Genomic DNA, 8,123 nt, shown 5'->3' with positions numbered 1-8,123 from the left:
GGTGTTCTGATTATTATAATGATCATAATGATGATGATTGTAATTATTATTATTAGGTAGAATGCATCTGTCACATCTGCTCCTGCTACGCCCTCTGGTGGTTGTCCGGTGTCTCCTTGACCTACAGTTCTTTCCCTACTCTCTCTCTCTCTCTCTCTCTCTCTCTCTCTCTCTCTCTCTCTCTCTCTCTCTCTCTCTCTCTCTCTCTCTCTCTCTCTCTCTGTTTAATTGTGTGGTTGGAGACAGGTGTGCTGGAGTCAGAGCAGATCCCTACCAGCTTCAACTCATCCATAAATCAAGACCTCTACATATACCCATTCCTGCCACTTCCACTCTGCCAGGTCGTAATCTCTGCTCAGTCAGTTATTCTTCTAGCCTTTTGTCTTTTCTCAAGATCCTGTTGCTCTGCTGTGCTTGTTTCCCTGCCTAACACCATTTTTTGTCCTCTCCTTGCAGTACCGCTCTGTCTCTGGCTCCTGTCTCCTGTTCCACATCTCACCACCAACTACCTTGCTCTGGATTTCACTCCCCACCATTACCTTGGATTCCCCTCAGGACCTGTTCCCCTGTTCTACTCAGGCAACGCCAGCCTCATTCTACACTCCTTTTTTTTGCACTCATCTGAGCTACCCCGGTGCTGCACTTCATATTTCTCTGTGTTCAATAAACATTTCGGTGTATTCATCCCGGCTTCCTCTTCTGAGTCCGCTCTTGGGTTCCCTCCCTTCGCTCCTCGTAACAGCATCATGCATGTTAATGTCTAAAGTGGAAGGACAGTTCTGTATCAGCTACTTTCAATATGTGCCAACCACACTTAGTTCTTGTTTCCACTCACTGCTAGTCAGTTGATTTACTGTACAGGTCCTTTCCACTTCACTCTGTAAGTATGTGTGACAATATCTTTTAACATTGTGTTTAATTTGATGTTTTTAGTAATAAACCATATATTGTGATAATGATAGGGTCGTTGGCCTTAACGCTATGGTCAGAATTAGGGGGGGAAAATGTATTTAGAGCAATACATATATAATACTGTTGTGTGCTAAGTATCAAGTGTAGTTATTCACCAGTTATAAAGTGTGTTTTAGTTGTCTACCTTTCTGTTTGTAAGACTGCATGGAGATGCAACAATGGCATTGAGAACAGCAGGAAGTGTGTTGATGGTCTTTATCTGGTCTGATACAGGTATGGTCTCATTCCTAACCTTTCAGTAATCATCCTTTTCCTATCCTTTGCTATTCAATCTATAGACATTTCTAAACAATTCTAACAATTCACAATACGTTGCTTCTCAATGTTCATTTTGTGTAAATTATTAATTTCCTTGTTAATATTTAGATTTGCTCTTCACACCTCACATACAGTATATGCTTGTGGTTTCCATTCGCTCATCTCTCCGCAACTGTGGAAGAAATTGGGTGTGGGCCGTGGGTTTCTTTAATGGTTCTTTAGTTGCCCTGTGATGTGTGACTGTGTTGCAGTGGTAATGGGTCAGAATGGCTGGAGGGTGACTTACAACCCTCAGAATATCTGTACCTTGAAGAGGTCAACAGTGAATCTGACCTGCTCTTACACATATCCCAGAGGTCATACAGTCACAGAGACATCATGGTTCTATAGATGGTCTGTTGTGAAACCTCAGAATGATGATCGTGTGGAATACTATGGGGACAGAGTGAATGACTGCACCCTGAGAATCACAGACCTGAGAGAGAGCGACTCAGCTGAGTACTGGTTCACATTCGAGACTCAGATCATACAAGGTCATGTTTTTCAAAGTGTGAGAAGTGAGAGCTATTCTGGCAGTCCTGGAGTCAGGCTGTCCGTCACAGGTACACTATTTTGTAATGCTTTATCAGTTACATTCAAGTCTTTGGAAATCTGTTTTAATTTGATATTATACAGTACATTAGGAATGACAGTCTGTATATAATATGGACGTCTCGTGCCATTTGATTACAATGGTTGTTGGGTAAGTTGATAAGGTTATAATGTTTGTTTTTAATCACAGGCCTGAAGGCAACATTTCAAACTATAGTGACAGAGGGACAGCCTGTGACACTGACCTGTAGCACCACCTGTACTCTGACTGACAACCCCAACCCCACCTACATCTGGAACAAGAACAGACAACGTCTCACAAACCCAAAGAACAAAACGAACTACTTGTACCTAGACCCAGTCAGCAGTGAGGATACAGGCAGATACTCCTGTGCTGTAGACGGCCATGAGAATCTCCCCTCTGCTGAAGAGACTCTCACTGTCAGATGTGAGTACAATAAATATATATAATCTAACTGTAATTTAATTCTAGTATTATATTTTGGGTACACTGTGTGTTCATTTGTATGTCATTCCCAACACTAGATGGCCCAAAGAGAGTGTCAGTATCAGTCAGTCCTTCTGGTGAACTAGTGGAGGGCAGTTCAGTGACTCTGACCTGCAGCAGTGATGCCAACCCACCTGTGGACAAATACACCTGGTACAAGAAGAATGTTACCCAACCAAAAGTGTCAGGGCAGAGTTATAGCGTCACTAACATCAGCTCTGAGGACAGTGGAGAATACTACTGTGAGGCTGAGAATACAATTGGAGCCCAGATATCTACACCTCAATTGAAAATGGTAGCCGGTAAGATGTGTTTTTATTTTAAAGTTTTAAAGTTACACTATCAGATAACATTCATATCATTCTTTATGCTTTAGGGAAACAAGCTTCTGTAGGAATCATGGTGGTGGTTCTGGTTCTCATCATCTGTCTCTCTGTCCTTATGTGGTTCAGGTGAGTGTGAATAATTTACCTCTTTTTTACATTATGTTTTTTATAATTGATCTTGTTGATTTGAATTGATTCATTGATTCATATGTTCATTCGTTCTTTAATTTACAAAACAGGAAGAAGGCCTCCAAATCCACCTCCGACACAAGAGACAGAAGAGACACAGTAGACAATGGACAGGTGAGTGTTGGAATCAGTTGACTGAGAACTAAAGTGGTCTTTGAAGAGATGGACTCAATGACTGTGGTATTACTTTATTTTTCAACCCTCATGTTGTCTGTCCTCTCTCGTCATCAGGTAGACTCTAGTCCCGTGTATGACAACATCTCAGGCATGGCCATGACCCATACTGCAGCACCGACAGTGGACACAGACAACCAGGATAACGTTCACTGCGCCAGCACCCAACACAGAAACCAGGAAGTGCCTGAATACTCCACTGCCCAACCGTCTCAACCCCAGAAACAGGAGGAGGATGTTTTTTTTTGTTTTTTTATTTCACCTTTATTTAACCAGGTAGGCTAGTTGAGAACAAGTTCTCATTTGCAACTGCGACCTGGCCAAGATAAAGCATAGCAGTGTGAACAGACAACAACACAGAGTTACACATGGAGTAAACAATAAACAAGTCAATAACATGGTAGAAAAAGAAGAGAATCTATATACAATGTGTGCAAAAGGCATGAGGTAGGCAATAAATCGAATAATTACAATTTAGCAGATTAACACTGGAGTGATAAATCATCAGATGATCATGTGCAAGAAGAGATACTGGTGTGCAAACGAGCGGAAAAGTAAATAAATAAAAGCAGTATGGGGGGTGAGGTAGGTAAATTGGGTGGGTAGTTTACAGATGGACTATGTACAGCTGCAGCGATCGGTTAGCTGCTCGGATAGCAGATTTTTAAAGTTGTTGAGGGAGATAAAAGTCTCCAACTTCAGAGATTTTTGCAATTCGTTCCAGTCGCAGGCAGCAGAGAACTGGAAGGAAAGGCGTCCAAATGAGGTTTTGGCTTTAGGGATGATCAGTGAGATACACCTGCTGGAGCGCGTGCTACGGGTGGGTGTAGCCATCGTGACCAGTGAACTGAGATAAGGCGGCACTTTACCTAGCATAGCCTTGTAGATGACCTGGAGCCAGTGGGTCTGATGACGAACATGTAGCGAGGGTCAGCCGACTAGGGCATACAGGTCGCAGTGGTGGGTCGTATAAGGTGCTTTAGTAACAAAACGGATGGCACTGTGATAAACTGCATCCAGTTTGCTGAGTAGAGTATTGGAAGCTATTTTGTAGATGACATCGCCGAAGTCGAGGATCGGTAGGATAGTCAGTTTTACTAGGGTAAGTTTGGCGGCGTGAGTGAAGGAGGCTTTGTTGCTGAATAGAAAGCCGACTCTAGATTTGATTTTGGATTGGAGATGTTTGATATGAGTCTGGAAGGAGAGTTTGCAGTCTAGCCAGACACCTAGGTACTTATAGATGTCCACATATTCTAGGTCGGAACCGTCCAGGGTGGTGATGCTAGTCAGGCGTGCGGGTGCAGGCAGCGAACGGTTGAAAAGCATGCATTTGGTTTTACTAGCGTTTAAGAGCAGTTGGAGGCCACGGAAGGAGTGTTGTATGGCATTGAAGCTCGTTTGGAGGTTAGATAGCACAGTGTCCAAGGATGGGCCGGAAGTATACAGAATGGTGTCGTCTGCGTAGAGGTGGATCAGGGAATCGCCCGCAGCAAGAGCAACATCATTGATGTATACAGAGAAAAGAGTCGGCCCGAGAATTGAACCCTGTGGTACCCCCATAGAGACTGCCAGAGGACCGGACAACATGCCCTCCGATTTGACACACTGAACTCTGTCTGCAAAGTAGTTGGTGAACCAGGCAAGGCAGTCATTAGAAAAACCGAGGCTACTGAGTCTGCCGATAAGAATATGGTGATTGACAGAGTCGAAAGCCTTGGCCAGGTCGATGAAGACGGCTGCACAGTAATGTCTTTTATCGATGGCGGTTATGACATCGTTTAGTACCTTGAGCGTGGCTGAGGTGCACCCGTGACCGGCTCGGAAACCGGATTGCACAGCGGAGAAGGTACGGTGGGATTCGAGATGGTCAGTGATCTGTTTGTTGACTTGGCTTTCGAAGACCTTAGATAGGCAGGGCAGGATGGATATAGGTCTGTAACAGTTTGGGTCCAGGGTGTCTCCCCCTTTGAAGAGGGGGATGACCGCGGCAGCTTTCCAATCCTTGGGGATCTCAGATGATACGAAGGAGAGGTTGAACAGGCTGGTAATAGGGGGTGCGACAATGGCGGCGGACAGTTTCAGAAATAGGGGGTCCAGATTGTCAAGCCCAGCTGATTTGTATGGGTCCAGGTTTTCCACCTCTTTCAGAACATCTGCTATCTGGATATGGGTAAAGGAGAAGCTGGGGAGGCTTGGGCGAGTAGCAGCGGGGGGGGGGGGGGGGGGGGGGGGGGCTGTTGGCCAAGGTTGGAGTCGCCAGGAGGAAGGCATGGCCAGCCATTGAGAAATGTTTGTTGAAGTTTTCGATTATCACGGACTTATCAGTGGTGACCGTGTTACCTAGCCTCAGTGCAGTGGGAAGCTGGGAGGAGGTGCTCTTGTTTTCCATGGACTTTACAGTATCCCAGAACTTTTTGGAGTTAGAGCTACAGGATGCAAATTTCTGCTTGAAAAAGCTGGCCTTTGCTTTCCTGACTGACTGCGTGTATTGGTTCCTGACTTCCCTGAACAGTTGCATATCGCGGGGGCTCTTCGATGCTATTGCAGTTCGCCACAGGATGTTTTTGTGCTGGTCGAGGGCAGTCAGGTCTGGAGTGAACCAAGGGCTATATCTGTTCTTGGTTCTGCATTTTTTGAACGGAGCATGCTTGTCTAATATGGTGAGGAAGTAACTTTTAAAGAATGACCAGGCATCCTCAACTGACGGGATGAGGTCAATATCCTTCCAGGGTACCCGGGCCAGGTCGATTAGAAAGGCCAGCTCGCAGAAGTGTTTTAGGGAGCGTTTGACAGTGATGAGGGGTGGTCGTTTGACCGCGGACCCGTGGCGGATACAGGCAATGAGGCAGTGATCGCTGAGATCTTGATTGAAGATAGCAGAGGTGTATTTGGAGGGTAGGTTGGTCAGGATAATGTCTATTAGGGTGCCCATGTTTACGGATTTAGGGTTGTACCTGGTGGGTTCCTTGATGATTTGTGTGAGATTGAGGGCATCAAGCTTAGATTGTAGGACTGCCGGGGTGTTAAGCATATCCCAGTTTAGGTCACCTAACAGAACAAACTCTGAAGCTAGATGGGGAGCGATCAATTCACAGATGGTGTCCAGGGCACAGCTGGGAGCTGAGGGGGGTCGGTAGCAGGCGGCAACAGTGAGAGACTTATTTCTGGAGAGATTAATTTTTAAAATTAGAAGTTCGAACTGTTTGGGCATAGACCTGGAAAGTATGACAGAACTTTGCAGGCTATCTCTGCAGTAGATTGCAACTCCTCCCCCTTTGGCAGTTCTATCTTGACGGAAAGTGTTATAGTTGGGTATGGAAATCTCAGAATTTTTGGTGGCCTTCCTAAGCCAGGATTCGGACACGGCAAGGACATCAGGGTTGGCAGAGTGTGCTAAAGCGGTGAGTAAGGCAAACTTAGGGAGGAGGCTTCTGATGTTGACATGCATGAGGCCAAGGCTTTTTCGATCACAGAAGTCAACAAATGAGGGTGACTGGGGACATGCAGGGCCTGGGTTTACCTCCACATCACCCGAGGAACAGAGGAGTAGTAGGATGAGGGTGCGGCTAAAGGCTATCAAAACTGGTCGCCTAGAGCGTTGGGGACAAGGAATAAAAGGAGCAGATTTATGGGCGTGGTAGAATAGATTCTGGGCATAATGTGCAGACCAGGGTATGGTGAAGCACGGGTACAGCGGAGGCAAGCCCAGGCACTGGGTGATGATAAGAGAGGTTGTATCTCTGGACATGCTGGTCTCAATGGGTGAGGTCACCGCATGTGTGGGGGGTGGGACAAAGGAGGTATCAGAGGTACGGAGAGTGGAACTACGGGGTCCATTGCAAACCAAAACAATGATAACTAGCCTGAACAACAGTATGCAAGGCATATTGATATTTGAGAGAGACATACAATAAGGCATAAAGTGATTGCAGGTCTTGATTGGGAGAGCTAGCTAAAACAACAGGTGAGATAACAGCAGCTAGTCAGCTAACACAGCAACAGCAGGTAAAAATGGCGACGACTAGGCAGAGAGGGTCGGATTAACTACACACAGATCCTGAGTTAAAGCACAGAGCCGACAGATAAAACACAAATAAACAGAATGGAGTACCGTGAATTAATGGACAGTCAAGCAGGCATCAGCTATATAGCCAAGTGATCATAGTGTCCAGGGGGCAGCCGTAGATGGAGCAGGGAGGCCTCCACTAAGCTAGCACGCGGCGTTTTAAAGTTAGTAGCCCGGGGGGTGGTCTGCTCAGACGGAGGGGGTCTGCTCAGACGGAGGCCGGTTGAGGGCACAGCGGATGGGGTATTCGTCTGCAGACCAGACGTGGTCGTGTCGACAGAGAATCCAAGCCGGATGGCGATGGCGAAAGAGAGGTTGTGAATTGTAGAATTGTGTTTGCTAACTGGTGTTAGCTTCGTGGCAGTGGCGCTAGCTGCGCTAGCTGCAAGCTAGCTGTGAGGATCAGAAGTAGTGGCTCAGGGATTACGGCAGGAATCCGGCGTTGTTGTCGAGAGACAGTCCGATGCTGGTAAATTGGTGAGTAATTCTGCTCTTCGTGCGGTGACGTTGATAAACCAGTCGTGGATTAGTAGGATTCCAAGTTGCTCCAGGTAGCTAGTAGGCCGGGGTTAGCAGAATGGGCCTTCAGCGGACGTCACGCCTGAGGGGCCTGTTGGAATCCTCGGGCAGATTATGTCAGTATTCCAGTCGTAGAGGATCGGTGGGGTTCCGTGCCCCGTACCGGCAGTAGAAGGGGTCCGGATGTTGTAACCCAGGAGTGGGCTTCGGTGGTAGCCCAGGAGCCCTAGCCAGGCTAGCTTCAAGCTAATTGGTGCTTGCTCCGGGACGGAAACGCTAGCCAGGAGTAGTCACCCGGGATTACGGTTAGCTAGTTGCGAAGAACCAGATGAAAATGTTCAGAGTCTGCGGTAGGAATCCGGGGATATGGAGAGAAAATAGGTCCGGTATGCTCTGGTTTGAGACGCGTTGTACAAACTCGCGAGAGCTTTCCGAGCTAAAGGTTAGCTGATGACCGCTAGCAGTAATTAGCTGACTGCTAGCTAGTAGCTAGTGAGCTGGCTAGCTTCTGTTGGGGGAT

General features: G+C 46.7%; 1 long non-coding RNA gene across 1 annotated transcript; it reads left to right on the top strand.

Moving 5' to 3' along the window:
• The first annotated feature begins 2,005 nt into the window (after positions 1-2,005).
• LOC129821531 (uncharacterized) lies at positions 2,006-2,957 on the top strand. The gene is made up of 3 exons (XR_008754346.1): positions 2,006-2,269; positions 2,368-2,781; positions 2,895-2,957. It is a non-coding gene; the product is annotated as an uncharacterized LOC129821531 (long non-coding RNA).
• Positions 2,958-8,123: the final 5,166 nt, after the last annotated feature.

This window comes from Salvelinus fontinalis, chromosome 23 (assembly GCF_029448725.1).
Source record: "Salvelinus fontinalis isolate EN_2023a chromosome 23, ASM2944872v1, whole genome shotgun sequence".
Taxonomy (NCBI): Eukaryota; Metazoa; Chordata; class Actinopteri; order Salmoniformes; family Salmonidae; genus Salvelinus; species Salvelinus fontinalis.
Note: the sequence above shows the minus strand (reverse complement) of the source record. Positions and strands in the feature narration are given on the sequence as shown.